This window comes from Nicotiana tabacum, chromosome 1 (assembly GCF_000715075.1).
Source record: "Nicotiana tabacum cultivar K326 chromosome 1, ASM71507v2, whole genome shotgun sequence".
NCBI lineage: Eukaryota > Viridiplantae > Streptophyta > Magnoliopsida > Solanales > Solanaceae > Nicotiana > Nicotiana tabacum.
The window spans coordinates 211,332,920-211,359,821 of record NC_134080.1 but is presented as its reverse complement, the minus strand read 5'-3'; the positions used below and the strand labels follow the sequence as shown (position 1 = coordinate 211,359,821).

Below are 26,902 nucleotides of genomic sequence, written 5' to 3'. Positions count from 1 at the left end.
GTTTCTGCAATTCATCGAGCTTTCATTAAGTACTTTAGATTTCCCATTAGTTTCTACAACTAATTGAGCTTCATGATACATATTTCTGCAATTATTTTCATAATTTGTACTGCTTTTTAACTGTTGAACTTCAAAAACAAAATCTGATTTCAATTCACGCCTATAGAAAGTTTTAATATTTATCTACTTACACTCATTTACAAATCATATTTAATTATCTTCACTTAGAGATCTTCAAAAACTTTTGAAAACTTCACATTTAATATATTAAAATTGTCGGAATCTTGAAAGAAGTGTTTCCAGGAAACTTAAACCTAAAAAGTCTGAAGTTTTAAAGATATAGAAAGCGAACTTCAGGTATATATAAAGATAACTTCAGACTATGGAAATTTAAAAAATAACTGGTGGTGTTTTCTAGAAAACTTCAGCCTAAAAAGTATGATGCTTCAAACCTACATAAGCTAAACTTCATGCTTATATAGCGTGAAGTTGTTTCAGGCTGATATAGATTGATAAGAAACTTCAGCCTAAATGAGTAATCTTTTCTACTTTCCAATCTTGTCCACTTACCCTTTATTTAAGAATCACATAAGGAGATTTCAACTAAATACTAGCCATGCGATTCCTTTTCCCTACTTTAGTTGAGTTTCCTTTTGCTTGCTGCTCCTGTTGCCCAGTCTCAACTAACTGTCATGGTTACATGAGCTGCAAAATCCACAGCCATTGGAATAGATCCTTCTCCAAGTCCCTGCTGTTTATAATCTTCTTGTCTCACTTCACCAACAACAACAACATCAGAATTGCCTTCTGAAATAGTATCTTGTATACTACCAAACGAAAATGAAGATGGATTGAAGTTGGGGATATCATTGTTGTCAAGCAAAACTTTAGGAGAACTGGATGGCTTCCTTCTTTTAGGATTTGGTAGAAGTTGTGGTCCATGAGATGAGATATGAAAAATAAGGAAAATATATACATAAATACAACTATTACAAACACACATTCGTCAATAACACCTTGTGATCGCATTGCAGGAAACAACTACCTGGTCTAAGTGTTGTGATGCAAATGGGCATTTGCATACCAATAGATCTGCTTGCATTCCCTTCAGATATCACTGCATCTTCATTGTAAAAAAAGGAAAAAATATTGAATAATACTGACTAAAATTTGAAAATACTATAAAGCAACTTCACATATGTCTATGAGCCAACATGTGTAAAAAGATGTATTTCTCCTTTCTCATATAGCCGAATGAGCTCACGAATTTCTTTTTCGGCTGCATGAAGTCTTTCTGAATAATCATGAAAAAAGGCAAAAAAGAAAAGAAGTATGTAAAATTTCAAACTGAAAATAACAACTTGGATCAAATGTAATACGTTCGTGATGTGTAGAATACCTTGATGTTTGCCTTCCTCTGTGCTATCATTGGACTGCATACCTTTCTCTATCTCAGCAGCTTCAGCTTCATTCAATGGTGCAGCATCGCTCGGGAGCTTTGGAGTATTTTGCAGAAGGATTTTTTCGACTCTAGCTTCATGCAGTGCAACATCAATTTTTGACTCTTATCAATTGAAGCGCCACTGTTTTCGACTTCCATTGCATATTGATAGAGAAGAAATCAATGACTCAAAACTTACAGGTAATGATATATAATAAGATAGAACACATTTATACATGTAGTGACAACTTTCTGTGTATCTCCACCTAAAATTTCTTGACAAACAACAAATGCTTCCATAAATAAATTGCTCGTTGCAATACGAGTACATACATCTGCATTCGATGCATGTTCTTCCGTACCATTAGCTTCACCATCTGCATCTTTCTCGATTCCAACATTCTGAGTTAATAACTTTTTATCATATCGAGCATCTTTGCTCAATCTATCAACACTAAAACCTTCCCCTTGAACTTGCTCTTTACCTTGCACTTGCTCACTTCCAATATTTTCATCCGGGACTTTATGCAGTCCATCATCAACAACATTTGCATCAGACTGAGGCTTGAAGAACTCATTCATTCCATCATATTCTCGATAGTTCATAAATTCAGAATCTTCTTCAACAACATATTTCCTTTCGACTTGTCAACAATCTCAAACAATTTTTCCAGCTATACTAAGGATGAGTATTCTTAATAAACAATATCATTTCCTGAAAAAAATTTCTCTATAAATAAGCCTACCTTGACTTTTCTTACACCATCTTCCACAGCAACAAATTGTTCTTTCTCTCCAAACTCTAAGAGCAACATCTCTCGCGATCAAGCGCCTTTCTTAGTGTGCATGCTTTTTAACCTCCCTCATTACCCTCTAGTATAAAAATAGAAACAATACAACAGTTTCAGAATAAATAGGCATGTAGTTAAGTAAATACATGTCACGACTCGGATTTCCCACCATTGGGATCGTGATGGCGCCTACTCGTGAAAGCTAGGCAAGCTAACAGATACATTCTAACTCATTTATTATTAACCCAAACAGTATTAATTAGTAAATAAAGCTAAGCAGATATAAAGTGCAGAAGTTTTATAACAGCTCAAAGTTCTAAAACAAGGTTACCCAATGATCTAGTGTCACAATTTCACGAACATCTACGGAATTCTACAAACATTGATTTAAAAGAAATACAACTGTTCTCAAAATGAAAAGAGACGGGAAATCTAAAACATATGGAAGGGGACTCCAGGGTCTGCGAACGCCAGCAGATCTACCTCGGGTCTCCTGTGGACTGAATTCAGCCACCCAAACTCTACTCACGAGGTTCGTCACCGAAATCTGCACAGGAAGTGCAGAGTGCAGTATCAGTACAACCGTCCCCATGTACTAGTAAGTGTCGAGCCTAATCTCGGCAAAGTAGTGACGAGGCTAGGACACGACAACCATATAAACCTGTAGTTAAATCATATACGAGAAAACAATAATAACAGAATTGAACAGATAAAGACGGGAAAGGGAAACATGCTGAGGGGAATATCAAATTCTGACAGTAATAAAGTAGAAAAGCAAGGTAAATATCAACTTTGAACCAACAAAAATGATAGCACAGTATCAAGTGCACGACATCACCCTTCGTGCTTTTACTCTCGTCCTCACCATAGAAATCAACAGAAACGACATGGCATCACCCTTCGTGCATTTACTCTCTCATAAGCATGGCACGACATCACTCTTCGTGCATTAACACTCACAAAAATATGGCATGACATCACCTTTCGTGCATTAACACTCACTGAATATGGCACGACATCACCCTTCGTGCATTAACACTTTCTCACAATATCGTGCACGGCATCACCCTTCGTGCTTTACACTCTTCCTCACCCAAACAATAGAAACAATTACATCCCGACAAGGAAATCGGCTATATCCAATCTCGTTTCAACAGTCAACTTCACAAAATAAGTCTCAACTTGAGTCAATACTCAACAATGATCAAATACCAAGAAAATATCATACGACTTGTCCAACATGGATAATCATCAATTTAAACATGAACATACATAATAAGAGTCACAATAGTCACAGTATAAGACTCACTTGCATGCTCGACACCAACGTATAGATACTCGTCCCCACACCTATACGTCTTACTCAACAATAACACGTAGCAAATAAGACACAACACCTATTCCCTCAAGCTAAGGTTAGACCAAACACTTACCTCGATTCCACGGCCAAAAATCAAGCCTCAATTACCACTTTTCCTTTGATTTCCACTTCCAAACCGCCCGAATCTATGCATAATTAACTAATTAACATCAATTAACCGCTAAATAAACCAATTCTATGGGAGCTTAGGATTTGAAAATTTGAGAAATGAGTTCAAAATCCCGTCCAAGTCCCAACTTAACTGCTGCAGATGTCGCAATTGCGACTGGAGCTTCGCATTTGCGAAGCTCGCAAATGCGAGAAAGGCATTGCAATTGCGAACCATCCACATTCCTGCTGCTATCGCAAATGCGACCTTTTGGTCGCAAATGCGAAGTTGCCCTGCCCTGTTTCCTTTGCAAATGCAAATAAAAGTTCGCAATTGCGAACATGCCCAGGCCCAGCTTCCTTCGCATTTGCGATGGAAGCCTCGCAATTGCCAAGCCTGTGAAGCTCGCAAATGCGAAGCCTGATCTCGCAATTGCGAGATCAGAGGCCTCCAACTCTGCTGAAGCATACCAACAATTTCCCTAAGTTCAAAATCACTCCGTAGCCTATCCAAAACTCACCCGAGCCCTCAAGGCTCCAAACCAAACATGCACACAAGTCTAAAAACACCATACATACTTGCTCGTGCGATCAAATCGCCAAAATAACATCTTAAACAACGAATTTAACACCAAAACTCATGAAATTCTCAAGATAGTTCAAAATTTCTATTTTCTCAACCAAGGGTCCGAATTATATCAAATCTCTTCCGTTTTTCACCAAATTTCACAGATACGACTTAAATACTATATCAAACATGTACCGGGCTCCAGAACCAAAATACGGACCCTATACCAACGAGATTACACACTATTCCATTTCCAAAAATCCTTATATTTTCCACCAAACAATTTTCTTCAAAAATTCATTTCTCGGGCTAGGGACATCGGAATTCAATTTCGGGCATACGCCCAAGTCTCATATTTTACTACGAACCCTACGGGACTGTCAAATCACGGGTCTGGGTCTGATTACCAAAAACGTTGACCAAAGCCAACTTTAATCAATTTTAAAGGCAAATTTGAGGAGAAAGAAAAATGAGGTCTGGAAGACCTCGGAACCCCGAATTGGGTTCTAAAACACGAGATGACCGTTTGGGTCATTACATTCTCCACCTCTAAAACAATCGTTCGTCATCGAATGGGCATAGAAAAGTACCCGAGTCGATGAAAAGATGGGGATATCGGCTCCGCATATTAGACTCGGACTCCCTCGTAGCTGCCCCAACAAGCTGACTTCTCCACTGCACACGAACCCAAGGATAACTCTTCGATCTCAACTGTCGAACCTGCCGGTCTATAATAGCTACCTGCTCCTCCTCGTAGGTCAAGTCCTTGTCCAACGGGATAGTGCTGAAGTCTAACACGTGGGATGGATCGTCGTGATACTTCCGAAGCATGGACACATGAAACACTGGATGCACTGCTGATAAACCTGGTGGCAACGCAAGCTCGTAAGCCACCTCCCCCACTCTCCGAAGAATCTCAAAAGGCCCAATGAACCTAGGGCTTAACTTGCCCTTCTTCTCAAATCTCATCACGCCCTTCATGGGCGACACCCGAAGCAATACTCGCTCTCCAACCATGAATGCCACATCACGAACCTTACGGTCGGGATAACTCTTTTGCCTGGACTGAGCTATACGAAGTCTATCCTGAATAATCTTAACCTTATCCAATGCATCCTACACTAAATCTGTACCAAACAACCGAGCCTCTCCCGGCTCAAACCATCCAACCGGCGACCGACACCGTCTACCATATAATGCCTCATAGGGAGTTATCTGGATGCTCGACTGATAACTGTTGTTGTAGGCAAACTCCGCTAACGGCAAGAACTGATCCCACGAACCTCCAAAGTCAATAACACATGCTCGGAGCATATCCTCCAAAATCTGAATAGTACGCTCGGACTGTCCGTCCATTTGAGGATGAAATGTTGTGCTCAACTCGACCCGCGTACCTAACTCACGCTGAACTGCCCTCTAAAAATGCAAGGTAAACTGCGTACCCCGATCGGAAATGATAGACACGGGCACACCATGAAGACGAACAATCTTCCGGATGTAAATCTCAACTAATCACTCTGAAGAATAGGAAACTGCCACAGGAATGCTGACTTGGTCAGCTTATCCACAATAATCCATACTGCATCGAACTTCCTCTAAGTCTGTGGGAGTCCAACAACGAAATCCGTAGTGATACGCTCCCACTTTCACTCAGGAATCTCAATCTTCTGAAGCAAACCACCATGTCTTTGATGCTTGTACTTTACCTGCTGACAATTCAAACACTGAGCTACATATGCAACAATATCCTTGTTCATCCTCCTCCACCAATAATGCTGCCGCAAGTCCTGATACATCTTAGCGGCGCCCGGATGAATAGAGTATGGGAACTATAGGCCTCCTTTAGAATCAACTCACGAAGTCCATCCACATTAGGCACACAAATACGACCTTGCATCCTCAAAACTCCATTATCTCCCACTGTAACCTGCTTGGCACCTCCGTGCCGCACTGTGTCTCTAAGGACAAGCAAATGAGGATCATCATACTGCCGATCTATGATACGCTCAAATAACGAAGAACGAGCGACTGTGCAAGCTAGAACACGGCTGGGCTCAGAAACATCCAACTTCACGAACTGATTGGCTAAAGCCTGAACATCCAGAGCAAGCGGTCTCTTACCAATTGGAATATACGCAAGACTGCCCATACTGTCTGACTTCCTACTCAAAGCATCGACCACTACATTGGCCTTCCCGGGATGATACAAGATGGTGATATCATAGTCTTTCAATAGCTCCAACCACCTCCTCTGCCTCAAATTTAGCTCCTTTTGCTTGAACAAATATTGCAAACTCTTGTGATCCGTGAACACCTCACTCGACACGCCATATAAATAATGCCTCCAAATCTTCAGTGCATGAACAATGGCTGCTAGCTCCAAATCATGAACTGGATAATGCTTCTCGTGGATCTTCAACTGCCACGAAGCATATGCAATAACCATGCCATTCTGTATCAACACTGCACCAAGTCCGATACGAGATGCATCACAATATACTGTATATGGCCCTGAACCTGTGGGCAATACCAACACCAGCGCCGTAGTCAAAGCTGTCTTGAGCTTCTGAAAGCTCGCCTCACACTTGTCCGACCACCTGAACTGGGTCAACTTGGTCATCGGGGCTGCTATAGATGAAAACCCTCCACAAACCGACGGTAATAACCTACCAAACCCAAGAAACTCCGGATTTCTGTAGCTGATGTGGGTCTAGGCCAGTCCTTTGACTGCCTCAATCTTCTTAGGATCCACCTAAATACCCTCTGCTGATGCAACGTGACCCAAGAATGCAACTTAACTCAACCAAAACCCACATTTCGAAAACTTAGCATATAACTGGTTGTCTCTCAGAGTCTGAGAACGACTTGAAGATGCTGCTCATGCTCCTCTCGCCTGCGGGAGTAGATCAAGATATCATCAATGAAAACAATCACAAAGGAATCCATATAGGGCTTGAACACTCAGTTCATCAAATCCATAAATGTTGCTGGGGCATTTGTCAACCCAAATGACATCACTAGAAACTCATAATGCCCGTACCGAGTGCGAAAAGCTGTCTTAGGGACATCAGATGCCCTAATCCTTAACTGATGGTAGCCAAACCTTAAATCAATCTTTGAAAACACCTTGGCACCCTGAAGCTGATCAAATAAATCATCAATCCTCGGCAATGGACACTTGTTCTTGATGGTGACTTTGTTCAACTGCCGATAATCTATGCACATCCTCATCGACCAAGCTGGTCTGGCCAAACAATAATCCCTCCACCAATACTTGGCGGAACCTGACAGACGATACGCAGCAAAGTCGACCCCATTGGTCTCCACTATCCCCATGTTCTGTAGAACCTCATGAGAGCTGTCCAGATAGTCCTGGGGATCCTCTGAAGATGTACCGCCATAGGTAGTAGTGAAAAGCTTGGCGAACCTGTCCAATCTCCACAATACATCAGAAGACATAGTTGGCCCATCGCCGGTCTGTGCTACAACACCCAACGGAACTACCCCAACTAGCTGAGCTGCTGGAGTCTGAAACTGGGCAGCCATCTGCTCCGGAGTGCGAGTAGCGGGATTCTGTGCTCCTACCCCAGCCTGAGAGATGACTGGTGCTACAGGAAGTATGCCTGCCTGAGTGACACTTTCCATAAGGCCAACTAGACGGACCGGAGCATCCTGAAGTACCGGGGTAGCTATGAATCCCTCTAGAGCTTGAGCTGGTCCTGCTGGAACGGTCTGGGCTGGAGCCTCATCATCAAACTCTACCTGAGGCTCCGCCGCTGGTGCTGCTGCTCTGGGCTTAACCCTGCCCCTGCCTCGGCCTCTAGCACGACCTCGACCTCGACCTCGTCCTCTGCCCCTCGTAGGAGCTGCCACTGGGGGCTCGAGCTGCGGATTAGCTAATGAAGCGGTACGTGTTCTCGCCATCTGCGTAAGGACAAAGTAGAAGTTCAATTAGCATTGAGAAATCAAATTGCACGACAAAGAAGAATAGAAGTGAAGTTGTTCCTAAACTCTGTAGCCTCTGGGATAAGCACATACATCTCTGTACTGATCCCTCAGACTCTACCTAGCTTATTCGTGAATTGTGAGACCTAGGTTATCCCCAGGTAGAGTCTGAGGGATCGGTACAGAGACGTCTGTGCTTATCCCTAGAGGTGCGATTTGATTTCTCAATGCTAATTGAACTTCTACTTTGTTCTTACGCAGATGGCGAGAACACGTACCGCTTCATCAGCTGATCAGCAGCTCGAGCCCCCAGTGGTAGCTCCTACGAGGGGCAGAGGCCTAGGCCGTGCTAGAGGCCGAGGCAGGAGCAGGGTTAAGCCCAGAGCAGCAACACCAGCGACGGAGCCTCAGGTAGAGTTTGATGATGAGGCTCCAACCCAGACCGTTCCAGCAGGGCCAACTCAGGTTCCAGAGGGGTTCATCTCTACCCCGGTACTCCAGGATGCTCTGGTCTGTCTAGTGGGCCTTATGAAGAGTGTCACTCAGGCAGACATACTTCTTGTAGCACTAGCCATCTCTCAGGCTGGGGGACGAGCACAAACTCCCGCTACTGGCACTCCGGTGCAGATGGCTCCCCAGTTTCAGACTTCAGCAGCTCAGCCAGTTGGGGTAGTTCCGCCGGGTGCTGTAGCACAGACCGGTGATGGAGCAGCTATGTCTTCTGATGCTTTGTGGAGATTGGAGAGGTTCACCAAGCTTTTCACTACTACCTATGGCGGTACATATTCAGAGGATCCCCGGGACTATCTGGACAGCTCTTATGAGGTTCTACAGAACATGGGGATAGTGGAGACCAATGGGGTCGACTTTGCTGCGTATCGTCTGTCAAGTTCCGCCAAGTATTGGTGGAGGGATTATTGTTTGGTCAGACCAGCTTGGTGGATGAGGATGTGCATAGACTATCGACATTTGAACAAAGTCACCATCAAGAACAAGTATTCCTTGCCGAGGATTGATGATTTATTTGATCAGCTTCAGGGTGCCAAGGTGTTTTCGAAGATTGATTTGAGGTCTGGCTACCATCAGTTGAGTATTAGGGCATCCGATGTCCCTAAGACAGCTTTTCGCACTCGGTACGAGCATTATGAGTTTCTAGTGATGTCATTTGGGTTGACAAATGCCCCAGCAACATTTATGGATTTGATGAACTGAGTGTTCAAGCCCTATCTAGATTCCTTTGCGATTGTTTTTATTGATGATATCTTGATCTACTCCCGCAGCCGAGAGTAGCATGAGCAGCATCTTCGAGTCGTTCTCCAGACTCTGATAGACAGCCAGTTGTATGCTAAGTTTTCGAAGTGTAAGTTTTGGTTGAGTTCAGTTGCATTCTTGGGTCATGTTCTATCAGCAAAGGGTATTCAGGTGGATCCTAAGAAGATTGAGGCAGTCAAGGATTGGCCTAGACCCACATCAACTACAGAGATCCGGAGTTTGGCGGGTTGTTACCGTCGGTTTGTGGAGGAGTTTTCATCTATAGCAGCACCGATGACCAGGTTGACTCAGTTTAGGTGGTCGGATGAGTGTGAAGCGAGCTTTCAAAAGCTCAAGACAGGTTTGACTACGTCGCCGGTGTTGGTATTGCCCACAGGTTCAGGGCCATATACAGTATATTGTGATGCATCTCATATCGGACTTGGTGCGGTATTGATGCAGAATGACAAGGTTATTGCATATGCTTCGCGTTAGTTGAAGTTCCACGACAAGAATTATCCCGTTCATGATTTGGATCTAGCAGCCGTTCACGCGCTGAAGATTTGGAGGCATTATTTATATGTTGTGTGAGGTGTTCACGGATCACAAGAGTTTGCAATAGTTGTTCAAGCAGAAGGAGCTAAATATGAGGTAGAGGAGGTGGTTGGAGCTATTGAAAGACTATGATATCACCATCTTGTATCATCCTGGGAAGGCCAATGTAGTGGCCGATGCTTTGAGTAGGAAGTCAGCCAGTATGGGTAGTCTTGCGTATATTCCAGTCGGTGAGAGGCCGCTTGCTCTGGATGTTCAGACTTTATCCAATCAGTTCGTGAGGTTGGATGTTTTTGAGCCCAGCCGTGTTCTAGCTCGTTCTTCATTATTTGAGCGTATCATAGATCGGCAGTATGATGATCCTCATTTGCTTGTCCTTAGAGACACAGTGCGACATGGAGGTGCCAAGCAGGTTACAATGGGAGATGATGGAGTTTTGAGGATGCAGGGTCGTATTGTGTGCCTAATGTGGATGGACTTCGTGAGTTAATTTTAGAGGAGGCCAATAGTTCCCGGTACTTTATTTATCCGGGCGCCGCTAAGATGTATCAGGACTTGCGGCATCATTATTGGTGGAGGAGGATGAACAAGGATATTGTTGCATATGTAGCTCGGTGTTTGAATTGTCAGCAGGTAAAGTACGAGCATCAAAGACATGGTGGTTTGCTTCAGAAGATTGAGTGGAAGTAGGAGCGTATCACTATGGATTTCGTTGTTAAGACTCCCACGGACTCAGAGGAAGTTCAATGCAGTATGGGTTATTGTGGATAGGCTGACCAAGTCAGCGCATTTCATTCCTGTGGCAGTTTCCTATTCTTCGGAGCGATTAGCTGAGATTTACATTCGGAAGATTGATCGTCTTCATGGTGTGCCCGTGTCTTCATTTCCGATCGGGGTACGCAGTTTACCTCACATTTCTGGAGGACAGTTCAGCGTGAGTTAGGTACACGGGTCGAGTCGAGCACAACATTTCATCCTCAGATGGACGGACAGTCCGAGCGTACTATTCAGATTTTGGAGGATATGCTTCGAGCATGTGTTATTGACTTTGGAGGTTCGTGGAATCAGTTCTTGCCGTTACGGAGTTTGCCTACAACAACAGTTATCAGTCGAGCATCCAGATGACTCCCTATGAGGCATTATATGGTAGACGGTGTCGGTCGCCGGTTGGATGGTTTGAGCTGGGAGAGGCTTGGTTTTTGGGTACAGATTTAGTGTAGGACGCCTTGGATAAGGTTAAGATTATTCAGGATAAACTTCGTATAGCTCAGTCCAGGCAAAAGAGTTATGCCGACCGTAAGGTTCGTGATGTGGCATTCATGGTCGGAGAGCGAGTGTTGCTTCGAGTGTCGCCCATGAAGGGCGTGATGAGATTTGGGAAGAAGGGCAAGTTAAGCCCTAGGTTCATTGGGCCTTTTGAGATTCTTCGGAGAGTGGGGGAGGTGGCTTACGAGCTTGCGTTGCCACCAGGTTTATCAGCAGTGCATCCAGTGTTTCATGTGTCCATGCTTCAGAAGTATCACGACGATTCATCCCACGTGTTAGACTTCAGCACTGTCCAGTAGGACAAAGACTTGACATACGAGGAGGAGCTGGTAGCTATTCTAGACCGGCAGGTTCGACAGTTGAGATCGAAGAGTTATTCTTCAGTTCGTGTGTAGTGGAGAAGTCAGCCTGTTGAGGCAACTACGTGGGAGTCCGATATGCGGAGCCGATATCCCCATTTTTTCACCGACTCTGGTACTTTTCTATGTCCGTTCGAGGACGAACGATTGTTTTAGAGGTGGAGAATGTGATGACCCAAAAGGTCATCTCGTGTTTTAGAACCCAATTCGGGGTTCCGAGGTCTTCCAGACCTCATTTTTCTTTCTCCTCGATTTGCGTGCGCAGTCCGGGCGCGTTTCCAGAAAGCATGTGAAATTTGCCTTTAATGTTGACTTCGGTCAACGTTTTTGGTAAACGGACCCGTGATTTGACGGTCCCGTAGGGTACGTAGTAAAATATGGGATGCCGCAACAAAATTTAATTTGATTATATTATGGGATCGGATTGCACGCCACAATGGAACTGAATATGAATATATTATGGGATCGGGTTGCACGTCGCAAAGGAAATTGTTTGAAGTTGTTAGCTGAAACGTAAAAGAAAGAACACAAGATTTAACGTGGTTCAGATCAAAATAATCCTACGTCCACCAGAGAACAATTGCCCTTTTAATATTAACAAAGGAAGGGGAGATTTCTCAATTACACTTAAGAGAATTTCTCTCTTAACTCTCTACTCACTACAATGTATTGTATTATTTTGGGATGATCTCTACAAGTGAAGGAGTGCATTTATTTATAGAGGTAAAGACCTGCTCTTGATGTCATTGTTGATGTCATGGGTGACATCAAAGGAGGAAGCTTCCTCCTAGCATTCACACCAACTCTTTCCACCAACTCTTCTAATTGGCATGCCATTGTTGACTAAACATAAACCAACATTTTCAGCATGCCATTGTTGACTAAACATAAACCAACATTTTCAATCTCCACCTTGGTTTGCGTTTCGAGCGTGTGAACAACTCTGACCAAAACTTCTAAGCTTACTGGGCAACCCCGTTGTAAGAAACAAGAAGAATCAAACCATTGTTGAACATACCACCTCCACCTAGCAACTGTTCTCTTCGGAGTTGCATCAGTTGATGCACACCCCCGCCAAGTCCTTGCAGTATGCAAACTTAGCGAGCGGGACTATCTTGGTCAATATGTTTGCAGCATTATCGTCTGTGATAACCTTCACGACCTTGATAGTTCCCTCATCAATAACATCTCGAATAAAATGAAATCTGACATCAATGTGTTTAGTGCGCTCATGAAATCTTTGATTTTTCATTAGATGAATAGCACTCTGACTATCACATATAAGAGTTGATTCCAGCTGAACCAAACTCAATTCCGCTACTAAACTTTTCAACCAGATAGTTCCTTTACCGCCTCCGCTGCTGCCATGTATTCTGCTTCTGTCGTAGACAAAGCGACAATTGACTGCAGAGTCAACTTCCAACTGACGGCACTGCCAACGAGGGTAAAGATGTATCCAGTTGTGGACCTTCTTCTGTCAAGATATCCTGCATAGTCAGAATCCACATAACCGAGAATTGAAATACCTGTACCACTTTTTCGAAAGGTAAGACCAACACCAGAAGCTCCTTTGAGATATCTCAATATCCACTTGACAGCTTCCCAATGCCTCTTTCCTGGGTTGGACATCTATCTACTTACCACACTTACAGATTGAGCAATATCTGGACGTGTGCATACCATAGCATACATAATACTACCAACTGCACTGGCATAAGGAATCTTTGACATATGCTCCACCTCATCCTCGAACTGAGGCATTTGTGACTCTGAAAGTTTAAAATGAGGAGCTAATGGTGTACTTACAGGCTTGCACGTTTGCATATTGAATTTCTCGAGAACCCTTTCAATATACCTCTTCTGAGAAAGATGTACAACATCGTCTTCTCTTGAAATCTCCATACCAAGGATTTTCTTTGCAGCTCCTAAATCCTTCATGTCAAATTCCTTACTCAACAGTTTCTTCAAAGCATTTATCTCTGTAATGTTGTTAGCAGCAATAAGCATATCATCAACATACAAAAGTAAATAAATCATTGAGTTACCAGACATCTTCTTGTGATACACACAGCTATCAAATGCACTCCTTGAGAATTCATGTGTAGTCATGAATGCATCAAACCTCTTGTACCACTGTCTAGGGGATTGCTTCAAACCATACAAAGACTTCTTTAGTTGGCATACGTGATCTTCTTTTCCCTCAACTAGGAAACCTTCAGGTTGATCCATATAGATTGTCTCTTCTAGATCACCGTGTGAGAAAGCAGTTTTGACATCAAGCTGTTGAAGCTCCAAGTCAAATTGTGCAACCAATGCTAGTAGCACGCGAATTGAGCTATGCTTCACGACTGGAGAGAAAATCTCATTGTAGTCAATTCCCTCCTTTTGGCTGAAACCTTTTGCAACCAATCTCGCCTTGAACCTAGCATCTTCCACTTCAGGAATTTCCTCTTTCTTTCGGTAGACCCACTTGCATCCAACTGTCCTCTTCCCCTTTTGTCTTTTCACTAAGACCCATGTCTGATTCTTGTGAAGAGACTCCATCTCTTCAGTCATGGCTAACCGCCATTGTGCGGCATCCTTGCAAGAAGTTGCTTCAATATACGAGGAGGGCTCCAGATCTTTAATCTCTTCTTGTGCAGCTACGAACGCATATGCAATCAAGTTTGCTTGATTTATAAGGCGTTCCGGTTCTCGTGTCTGCCTCTTCTCCCTCCCCTTCGCAATTGTGTATGGTTCATTGACAGCAAGTTCTTCAAGGCCTACATCTTCTGACTCATCTTTAACCTGAGTCTCTTGATCCTTTTCCTTGGCAAGCTCCACCGGAAGCTCCACCTGCTCGTTGTTCTTGTTTCCTGAAAACTCCACGGAAACTTTACGAGGATCAAGTATAGAGGATTCATCGAAGGTGACATCTCTACTAACTATAAATTTGAGTAAAGACAAACACCAAAGTTTGTACCCTTTTACTCCATCCACATACCCTACGAATATGGCCTTCTTAGCCCTTGGTTCAAGCTTTCCTTCATTAACGTGATAATAAGCTGGACACCCAAATACTCGTAAGTATGAATAGTTAGAGGGTTCACCTGACCATACCTCATTCGGAGTCTTAAAGTCAATTGCCGATGCTGGAGATCGATTGACAATATGAGCAGCAGTGTGAACTGCTTCAGCCCAAAATACTTTGGACATTTTGGCTTGTAGGAGCATACAACGAGCCTTTTCAAGAAGAGTTCTGTTCATTCTCTCGGCAACTCCATTCTGCTGTGGGGTATGCCTGACAGTCCTATGTCTTGAGATCCCATGAACCTTGCAGAATTCATTAAACTCTTTATTGCAAAACTCCAAGCCATTGTCTGTGCGAAGATACTTGATTTTCCGCTCCATTTGATTTTCAACCAAAATCTTCCACTCTTTAAATGCTTCAAAAGCATCACTTTTTGCCTTCAAAAAATACACCCAAACCTTTCGTGAGAAATCATCAATAAAAATGAGAAGATACCACATTCCGCCCTTCGATGGAAGTTTAGAAGGACCCCATAAATCTGAATGGATGTAGTCTAGCACTCCTCTTGTCTTGTGTTTGCCAGTGCTGAAGCTGACCTTCTTCTGCTTCCCTAGAACGCAGTGCTCACAGAAGTCAAGCGTGCTGATCTTCTTACCTTCCAAAAGTTTACGATTGCTCAACATCTCCAGTCCACGTGCGCTCATATGACCCAGTCTCATGTGCCATAGTCTTGCCTTGTCATCATTAGATAACTGCACAGTAGATGTATTTGCAGAGCCAACAATGGTGCTCCCGGCCAATGTGTAAAGGCCGTTCTCCAGCTTGCCTTTCAGCATGACTAAAGAACCTTTAGTCACCTTCATAGTTCCTGCTTCGCTCATGTACCTGTAGCCTTGTTCATCCAGAGTACCCAAGGAGATCAAATTCTTCTTCAGATCAGGAACATGACGGACTTGTGTAATAGTCCTCACGATTCCATCATGGCAGCGAACCCGAACTGAGCCAATGCCAACTATTGCACAAGTTGCATTATTGCCCATTACTACGGTTCCTCCACTTTTCTCGTAGCTGCTAAACCAGTCTTTTCGGAACGTCATATGCAGAGTACAAGCAGAGTCTAACACCCATTTGTTTTCATAACTACTATTATTATTACACGATGTTGTTAGTACATAATCATTATCAAAATTATGTACCTGTTCAACTGTAGATGCACTCGCCTTTTCCTTGGACTTTGACATTGGGCAATCTCGTTCAAAGTGCCCCTTCTTGCCACAACCCCAACACTCTGTATTCTTCTTGTTCACACGAGACTTTGATCTATGCTTTGATTTGCTCTTTCCCTGTTGGCTAATCCGGCCTCTTACAAAGAGACCACTTGCCTGGTCATCTCTATCTCCTTCAATGTGCCTCCGCACATCACTAGAGTTAAGTGCCTGCCGCACTTGCTCAAGCTTGATAGGCTCCTTGCTATACATCATTGAATTCTCAATATCACGATATCCTGAAGTCAATGAAAATAGCAAAGCACATGCAAGCGTCTCCTCCTCCCTTTTAATTCCTGCAATCTGTAAGTCCATAACAAGTTTATTAAACGCATCTAAATGATCTTGTAACGAAGTACCTGACCCCATCTTAAATGTGTGAAGACGCCGTTGTAACAACATTCTTGTTGTCACTGATCGGTCTTGGTATAGCCCTTCTAGCTTTTCCCACAACTGTTTGGCCGTCTCTTCGGTACCCGCACTCACTTCACAAAGCACGTTAGGTGCAAGGGATAGTTGGATTGCACTCAATGCATCCCCTTCAATCTTCTCCTTGTCGGGAGCTGATATATCCGTAGGATACTTTCCGTCAATAGCATGGATTGAACCTTCCCTCCGCAGTAACGCCATCATCTGGATCTTCCAGATATTGAAGTTGTTGCGTCCATTGAATCTATCAATTTCAAACTTCATGGAACTCATATTTGCTTGTTCTTCCTCCTTGGATCGTTAAAGAATCCTGTCGCTCTGATACCAATTGTTAGCGGAAACGTAAAAGAAAGAACACAAGATTTAACGTGGTTCGGATCAAAATAATCCTACGTCCACCAGAGAACAATTACCCTTTTTAATATTAACAAAGGAAGGGAGATTTCCCAATTACACTTAAGAGAATTTCTCTCTTAACTCTCTACTCACTACAATGTATTGTATTATTTTGGGATGATTTCTACAAGTGAAGGAGTGCATCTATTTATAGAGGTAAAGACCTCCTCTTGATGTCATTGGTGACATCAAACTACCTCCTCTTGATGTCATGGGTGACATCAAAGGAGGAAGCTTCCTCCTAGCATCCACACCAACTTTTTCCACCAACTCTTCCAATTGGCATGCCATTGTTGACTAAACATAAACCAACATTTTCAGAAGTAATAATTATTTATGCTTCCCGAGTTGGCTTCGATTGTTGATATGAGTTAACTGTTTTATTTCTATTCATGCCTTTTATTATTGTTATTATTATTATTATTGCGTACAGGTTGATGTAAGTGACCCGCCTTTGCCTCGTCACTACTTCGTCGAGGTTAGACTCGACAATTACCAGTCAATGGAGTCGGTTGTACTGATACTACACACTGCACTTTGTTGTGCAGATACTGGAGTTGGTCCTAGCGGCGCACATTAGACTTGCTTAGATTCAGCTATTCACAGGAGACTTAAGGTATAACTGCATGGCGTTCGCAATTCTGAAGTCCCCTTCCACTTTATCATAGTTGTGTATTTCTTTCAGCCAGTTTTATTTTCATTCAGACCTTTATTTGTATTATTCTAGTAGCTCGTGTACTTGTGACACCAGTTTTGGGATGGTTTTTAGACATCGCTATTATTATGGATTAATCACTTTATTTCAGATTTTAATTCCGCATTGTTTAGCTGTAATTAATTAAATTAAATGGGTTTAAAAATGACTAATATTATTCTAACGTTGGCTTGCCTAGCAAGTGAAATGTTAGGCGCCATCACGGTCCCAAAGGTGGGAATTTTGGGTCGTGACAAGTTGGTATCAGAGTCTCCCTTGTAATTGGGCCTATCCACCTGTCGGAGTAACACCAAAACAACTCTTAACAACACATTCACAACCCAACAAAGCACCACAATGTATATATCAATAACACTAATCTCCGCATTACAAGCACGACATTATCATAGTGATATCTTCATATGAAACGCATCATATGTATGACCATAACCACATCTCTGGTCTTAATAGTTGTTCATAATAGATTACAACATCGCCAATTCATGTTAACAAGATCTCGTTTCAACCTCCACTTTACTAACAACGAGAAATGAAGACCTCATAACTACTTACCCAAATTAACGAGTCACAATTTAATGCTACCTGGTCACTCACCTCGTAGGCTAAAACTCAATAATTACAATTCAAATTTGGCAAATTATGCACAGAGATATTCATACAAGAAGTTTCAAATAAGCCTAATAGGCATGACTCCCTGTAAATAATATAATACAAATTTTAATTTCACAAAGGAAGCATTTAAACACAATTTTTTTTCCACCACAAGGACCTCGTCCTTATATAACATCTACCGCAGCTTGTAGCCCGGTTTAAATATTTCACATCATATAAAAATATGATGATCTTGTCCTCAATTCTGTACCACAAGTAATATGCACATTGTGCCAAATCGGAATATTCCATTTTCTTCTTTTAAATAATTTTCGTTAAACAAAATCACAACATATAATGAACCCTCATACCGGTAGGGCATATAATTCATAATTGAAATCAATTATCTGGAAATTACATCAACGTACCGAAATGATTAACAAAAGTCATTCTTAGCCTCACAACTATTTTTAGTGACCAACACATAATGATAAACATACTTATCTCCATATAATGTCCCAATAGGAGTATTCTCATAAGTAGATTTCAGGGTTATTGAGCTCACTCATGAGTGGAGCATATTAGAAGGATTTTCCTCGATACTCCACAATATTTGACCTTCGCAACTCAAATAAATCAACCAGACGTCAAGGTCCGTTGCACCCCTACATGATTCACTGGGTGATCTCTTAACACGTCCGCATCTTCCGTCGGAACCACAACTGGTCTAGTAAATACATTATCTTTCCACTACCTCCACCTGCCATTTGAAACACAGCAAAATCAACCCCATCGCTTTCGACTATTCTCACGATCTGCAATACTTCATAGCAGCGGTCAAGATAATCCTGTGAGTCCTCAAAAGGCGTACCACTGAGATGGATTGGAAATATCTTGGTAAACTTGTCCAACCTTGACAAATGAACTAGTGTGTCCTGCAACACTAGAGTAGCTATGATTTATGAATCCTTCCGGAACCTGAACTGGTCAGACAAGACCCATCCTTCTTCTTAACAGACAACACCGACACACCTTAGAGCGAGACACTAGGTCTAATAAAGCCCTTATCAAGCAAATCTTGCAATTGCTCCTTCAATTCTTTCAACTCTGGCGGGGCCATACGGTATGGCGGAATAGAAATGGGCTGAGTGCCCAGAGCCAAATCAATGCAAAAGTCAATGTCCCTGTCGGGTGGCATCCCCGGCAAGTCTGCAGGAAATACCTCTGGAAACTCACGAACAACTGGTACGGAATCCATGGAAAGAACCTCTGCACTGGAAGCGCGAACATGAGCTAAATAAGGCAAACACCCATTCTCGACCATACGCTGAGCCTTGATGTAAGAAATGACCCTACTGGTAGAATGACCAGGAGTCCCTTTCCATTCCAATCGAGGCAACCCCGACAAGGCTAAGATCACAGTCTTGGCATGACAGTCCAATATGGCATGATAAGGTGACAGCCAATCCATCCCCAAAATGACATCAAAATCGACCATATCAAGAAGTAGGAGATCTACACGGGTCTCAAGACCTCCAATAATAACCACACACGAGCGATAGACACGATCTATGACGATAGAATCACCCACCGGTGTGGACACATATACAGGAGCACTCAAAGAATCACGAGGCACAACCAAATACGTAGCAAAAAATAAGATGACACATAAGAGTATGTAGACTCTGGATCAAATAGAACTGAAGCATTTCTACTGCAAACTGAAACGGTACATGTGATAACGGCATCAGACAGCCTCAGGCCTGGCTGGGAAAACATAACATCGGGGCTGGGCCCACCACTTTGAACTACTCCCTGGGACGACCTCCTGCTGGCTGGCCTCCACCTTTAGCGGCCCGACCTCCACCTCTAATACTTCGACCTCCACCTCTAGCTGCCTGACCCCTATTTCTAGCCAGCTGAGCGGGCGGTGGAACACCCGGTGCCGGAACCACGACATGAGAACCTTGATTTCCCACCGTCGGGATCACGGGTCCGTTACCAAAAACGTTGACCGAAGTCAACTTTAATTAATTTTAAAAGCAAATTTCAATATTTTTCTTAAATTTTACATAAAGGCTTTCCGGAAACGCGCCCGGACTGCGCATTCAAATTGAGGAGAAAGAAAAATGAGGTCTGGAAGACCTCAGAACCCCGAATTGGGTTCTAAAACACAAGATGATCTTTTGGGTCATCACAATACAGTACTAAACTTCAAACAAAACATGTTGTAGTTAGGCAAAACAGTATGAAAAACTTCACACTAAACTGACTTGTAGTTTAACAAACACTGTACACAACTTCAGTTCTAACAATAATACAAAACAAAATCTTCATGTTATGAAAGTTAAAGAAGCCTGTCGTTCAAACAATGATGAACAAAGAACTTCGAACTAAAAACAAAAATAAAAAAACTAACATCATATATTGTGTTAACTAAGTCATCATCAAACCCCGTTAAAGAACATTTCGAACGACTGTGGGTACGAGGTGATTCTCCAATTAATGGAGTTGAATTCATTTCCTTTGACTGACTCCGACTACGTGGTGATTCTCCAATTAAAGGCACTGGATTCATTCCCTTTGAACGACTGCGGCTGCATGGTAATTGTCCAATTAAACACATTGAATTCGTTTCCTTTTTGATCGAGATTATCTCCAAAACATTGAATGCCTGATATTTTCGTTTAATAGATGAAAAGTATATTAGGAAAAATAAATAAAACTAATACATCAGCATATTAACAAAATTATAGAAAAATAAAGAATATTAACTTACTGCATGATTACTGAAGTAAAACTCATTAAGTTCTCTATATTTAGGCTCCCCCAATATTGGATAACCTAACATCGTAGGATATGAGGAACATGACTGTATTGGTCCTCTTTTAAATATCTATCCCAAATATTATCTCCTTTTGTCTTTTTGTTTTCTTGAGTTTAAGGTTTCTCGGAAACAGTCTCTCTACTCCTTCGGGGTTGGGGTAAGGTCTGCTTACACATTACCCTCCCCAGACCCCATTAGTGTGATTTTACTGGGTTGTTGTTGTTGTTGTATCCTAAATATCTGGGAAGTGCTCATAGAACTAATCACACAGTGGATATGGAAATCTCCCTACACTATACTCAGATGTATTACTTTTGTTCTTGTTGCCAAAACATGTTTCATTGAAGTTATCAACTTCTCATAAGACACATTGCCCAAAGGATATTAGCACAAGCTTGTTCGTCTTCTACATAGCTGTATACTCCTCCGACACAGTAGCTTCATGTTTTCTTCCAAACAAAATAGACTCAACATTTAGAATTTCCATAAGCGTCACTGCATCTTTATCACTCTCACATACATGTTTGAAATTCACATCATCCTCTTTATATTCATTCTTTAACATGTAATCTCGAATGTCCTTCAACGTTACACCCTTAGATTTCCCAAGATAGCGCTTCCGAATCTTACAATCTTGTTTAATTAGTTTTTCAACATTATGTGATGTGATCCTCAAACCACTCATAATGTGAAAGTCTTCAAGGCTGAACGACACTTCACAGTTAAAAATCTTGAAACTAATTGAATCTTGGTCATTGATGTATACGCGAGAAATGATCAAACAATGAACCTACTTCATATTACAATTGTAATTCTCTATAGCCATGATATACCGAAATGTACCGTTATTCAGCTTCTCCCTCGTGCAGGAGTCGAAAAAGTTGTAATTAAACCCTTCAAATCATGGTTCCCTTTTCAGTAGGGGCATTAAACCAATCTCCAAACTCACAATCTCTCCCCTGACCTTTTAGGTACTGCAACGGGCGTTGAAGGCACTTTACGTACTCTAGGAGCTTTAGTACAACCAGAGGAGATATAATAGTTTGGAGATTGGGTTAATGCCCCTGCTTACGGGAAGGGGAACCATGATTTGAAATGTTTAATTACAACTTTCTCGTCTCCCGCACAACTAGAGAATGCACAACGGGAGAAGCTGAGTAACGTTACATTTCGGTATATCATGCCTGTGGAGAATTACAGTTGAATATGAAGTTGGTTCACTGTTGGATCCTTTCTCGTGTATACACCAATTAGTTTCAAGATTTTTGGCCGTGGAGTGTCGTTTTGCCTTGAAAATTTTCACACTATGAGTGGTTTGAGGATCACAACACATAATGTTAAAACCAATTAAACGAGATTGTAAGATTATGAAGTGCTATCATGGGGAAGTCTAAGGGTCTAATATTGAAGGATATTCGAGATTACATGTTAAAGAATGAATATAAAGATGATGATGTGAATTTCGAAATGTACGTGAAAGTGATAAAGATGTGAAAATTCTAATTGTTGAGTCTATTTTGTTTGGAAGAAAACATGAAGCAACTGTGTCTTGGGAGTATGCAGTTGTTGCTAAAGACGAATAGGCTTGTTTTAATTATCCTTGGCAATGCGTCTTATGATAAACTGATAACTTCTTTGAAACATGTTTTGGACAACAAGAACAAAAGTAATACATCTGAGTGTAGTGTAGGGGAATTTCAGTATCCACTGTATGTTTGGTTCTATGAGCACTTTCCAAATATTCGGGACATATATTTAAAAACTGACCAATATAGTCATGTCCCTCAAATCCCCGGGATGTTAGGTTATCCAATCTTGGGGAGCCTAAATATAAAAAACTTTATGAGTTTCGCAACAGTAATCGTGCAGTAAGTTAACATTCATTTTTTCTCCTGTAGTTTTGTTAATATGTTGATGTATCAGTTTTATTTTTCCTAATATACTTTTCATCTATTAAACAGAAATATTAGATATTTAGGATATTAGAGATAATCTACCGAAGAGGAAATGAATTCAATGCCTTTAATTGGACAATTACCATGCAATCATTCAAAAGGAATGAATCCAGTGTCTTTAAATAGAGAATGATCACGTAGTTGGAATTGGTCAAAGGAAATGAATTCAACTCCTTTAATTGGAGAATCACCTCGTACCCACAGTCGTTTGAAACTTTCTTTAACGGGGTTTGATGATGAATTAGTTAACATAGTATTGATGTAAGTTTTTTTTTTAGTCTGAAGTTCTTTATTCAGCATTGTTTGAACTACAAGTTTCTTTGACTTTCATAACCTGAAGGTTTTGCTCTGTATTTGCTGAACTTCAGTATTGTTAGAGCTGAAGTTGTGTACTGTATTTGTTAAACTACAAGTCTATTTAGTCTGAAGTTTTTCATATTGTTTTGCTTAACTACAACATATCTTGTACTTTATTACTTAACTACGGGCCTATTTAGTCTGAAATTGTTGTATTGTTTTTATTTTTATACAATAGGGTAATGAGGGAGGTTAAAAAGCATGCACACGAAGAAAGGCGCTTGATCGCGAGATATTTTGTTCAAGAGTTTGAAGAGAAAGATTGATCTGTTGTTGTGGAAGATGTTGTAAGAAAAGTCAAGGTAGGTTGAAGTGTGTATGCATTAGTTAATTACTTCAGATCGAACATGGTTGAAGTTAATAAATGTACTTACAAGCTTTTTGCAAGCTAAGTCTATCTTCTTATTCATAGTCTCTGGCTTTGTAAGGCAGATTTACTTGTTCTTGACTGCTCATCAGTTCACTTTTAGTTTCATTCTTTTTTTTTTTGTTTAAGTAACAGTATTGTCCAGGCCAGCTTGTGGCGCATCTCGATTATTGCACATTGTACCTTTTACCTCCAACCATCACAAGTCTTGCTAACTCGGTCCACCAAAGCTAAAGCTGATGGAATGAAATTAATTCTGCTTTCAACCCTAGCTAGGCCACACCCTTACCCTTGGGTTTAGTATTCATTATTTTAATAAACAGCCCATTTGATAATATTTAGGCATTGATTCAGTTGTTTTTATGCTTCTTTACAACATCATATGTATAATTGGTTGCAATTTGGCACTCCTGTTATTATGATATCAAATATACAATTAGTTGGACTTTGACACTCATGCTTTAGTTGCTATATTTTGTCTTCCTTTGCCAAACCATGCTTTTGTGAATTGAAATCTTTCTTATATGTTGGAATCTACGAGTCCCAACACCAATCAGCATGCTGGCTTTATGGCAATAGTCACTTGTTCTCAATGCACTCAGTACTAAATGCAGGAACATCCCCATACACGGATGGGCTACAATTTGGAATTTGCTTCTTTATATGCATGAACATGGAACAAGAAGAATTAAGTCATATGGAGATAGGTAAGTGGATTGAGCCGGAGGTCTATTGGAAACAACCTCTCTACCTTCACAAGGTAGGGGTAAGGTCTGTGTACACTTTACCCTCCCCAGACCCCAATATGTGGGATTACACCGGATTTTTTGCTGTTGTTGTTTTAGATAGGTAAGCGGGAGCTAGAATGTCGTTTTAGATAGGTAAGTGGGAGCTAGAATGTCAGCAGCAGATGTAACTATTATTTTCAGCCGGCATTTCCTGTATATAACGAGTACAAAACACATTGTCTTTTCGGAATGAAATGGACCCTTGGAGCACCTATGTAGAGTACTTGACCAATGCCACCATCAGTCTTGTGAATCAAGGGAGACAGTCATACAGAAATAGCAGTGAGATAGTGGGAATGAAAGAAAATGCCTACACGAGTCCTTTTCTCATTGTTGTATGTTTAAGTTGGAGTACATGGGATAAGTTTCAAAGAGACATTGTGCTTTGTCATCTTTGTGTTTGGAAAAGCTCAACGGAGCTGCTTTTCAATTAAACTTGTAAGCAACTGTTGTCACTGTAATGGAACCAATCCGCATGTTCTAATGTGAATATGATTGAAAATTTATTTCCATATTGAGTAACACTTCGATAAAAAATATTTGTTGCAGCTAGATAGATCTCGACCTGTCCTAAACCAGTATTCGATCTCTGCTCTGCTGCCATTTGTTGAACCATTGGCACAGTGGAACTGAAAAGAAGAACGCGTCCATGCTGTCCTTGTCCAATCACTGTACATTAAGTTTGAGAACATGAGATGAGTATCAAGGAGAAATTCGCGTTTGGAGCTACTCACTCTAAGTCTAAGGAGCTGCCTTTCAATTAAACACGTGAGTAACTGCAGTCTCTGTAATGAGACCAATTTGCATGTTCTACTATCTATGATGTTTGTTGGCACATGCCTATTGCTTATCCATTCATATTCATCTAGCCAAAACATGCAGAATTTCTTTTTTGACGCATATGTCCTAGACAATATTTGGTAATTTACGACATAGTTGATTGATTCCTTTGATCCCAAAGACAATGTTGATCTGCTATCTATCTTTTAGCTTAACTTTAGAAATTTCAAATGTATAAAGGCCTTAAAAGTCATTGTTTTCAAGAAAAATCTGTTCATGTCAAGTGTCTGTAAAGGTTTGTGTTATATCGGAACATGGAGTAGTGACTGATCATGATCTGTATTTATTTGTCATGCAGATACATTTCGTTATCAAGGAAGATGCTATCTTTTATTTGCTTTGTGAATTTAACTTTGTATTTGGATCACAAAGTGAAAGATATGGTATCTGAATTTTCGAAAGTGTGAGGAAGCTAAACCATATATCTTTAAATGGCATATATCTTTTTTAGATTCTGCTGGGGCATTGAAATCTTGTTGCATGATACTGTTAGAAGTGTTACCTCCAAATATAATGTACAATATATGGGGGGATTTTCCCCCTTTTTTAGATCTTCTTTATTTTTTCTGGCTGTTGCTGCTATCTCGCTTTCCATAGTTCTTTGTCATAACTGCTGTGATTTTGCTTTATTGAGCCAAGGGTCTTCCGGAAACAGCCTCTCTACCTTCACAAGGTAGGGGTAAGGTTTGCGTATATACTACCATTTACAGACCCCATTTGTGGGAATACACTTGGTAAGTTATTGTTGTTGTAATATATGGGGAGATTCCTTCCTTTAGTATACTTTTTGGTATCTCTTATCTCTTTGGTTCTTTGTGATATGGGACAATGTTTGGTTGATTACTCTGCCTTAAAATGTGCATTGTTCTGGATTGTGGACCTCCTGAAATTGATTTTTAGGCCACTTGCAAAACTTTCTGGAACAATTTATTAGCTACTTGAAGATCTTTGTGGAGTTGTTTCTTCTTCTCCCTCTTTGCGCCTACTGACTGGCACAGGGCGACGGGGTGTGTGTGACAAAAATGTGGTGGGTCGCATATTTGGGAATTTACTGGAAAATGACATGAATTCTCTAATGCGATCCACTTATAGGTTATGGGTTCGAGGCGTGGAACCAGCCACTAATGATTGCATTAGGGTAGGTTGTTTACATCACATCCTTTAGCGTGCGGCCCGTCCCTGGACCCTGTGTGAACGCGGTAGTGCACACCTGGGCGCCCTATAACAGGGGGGAGTGGGGCATGGGCGTGATAGAGCATGCTAGTAAATGCTACAAATTGAGACAGGCGGTCCTAAAACTAGGGCTTTAGCAAGAGTAATTGCATGGTCCCTAATGTGAATACTCAGTCGTATTGCTGCCCCACACATAGGTTAGGTGCTTGCACATTAATAAAAACATGACATGAAATTTATACATTAAGTTGTGTATGTTAAACATGGTTAATTAAAAGACACTCTCACATCATTTTATCACATAATCATAATAAGTAGGGGTGTACAAAGGAAAGCGATAAACCGCACCAACCCGATAATCCGAGTTAAACCGAGAAAAAAAACCCGATTATGGTTTGGTTTGATTTGATTTGGTATTGGGAAAAAAACCCGACCATAATTGGTTTGGTTTGGTTTTAACTAAAGAAAGTCAAATCGAAACCAAACCAACCCGACATTACATATATAGAAATTTTAGATACATTTAATATATAAATATATTTATT

The 26,902-nt window shown here is 41.3% G+C and overlaps 1 protein-coding gene across 15 annotated transcripts in view; it reads left to right on the top strand.

Annotated features, from left to right (window-relative positions):
• The window catches only part of LOC107780601 (pentatricopeptide repeat-containing protein At1g03560, mitochondrial-like), a 29,798-nt gene extending 4,063 nt beyond the window's left edge, over positions 1-25,735 (top strand). For 2 of the 15 annotated variants that reach the window (XM_075256436.1, XM_075256441.1), the window contains exons 3-8: positions 1,460-1,642; positions 17,293-17,360; positions 23,368-23,491; positions 24,171-24,782; positions 24,894-25,112; positions 25,483-25,735. The gene's annotated coding sequence lies outside the window, so the exon portion shown is untranslated. Of the gene's footprint in view, positions 1-1,459; positions 1,643-17,292; positions 17,361-23,367; positions 23,492-24,158; positions 24,855-24,893; positions 25,113-25,482 lie in introns of those variants that run through there. The other 13 variants (XM_075256457.1, XM_075256460.1, XM_075256481.1 and 10 more) reach the window with 11 other exon arrangements.
• Positions 25,736-26,902: the final 1,167 nt, after the last annotated feature.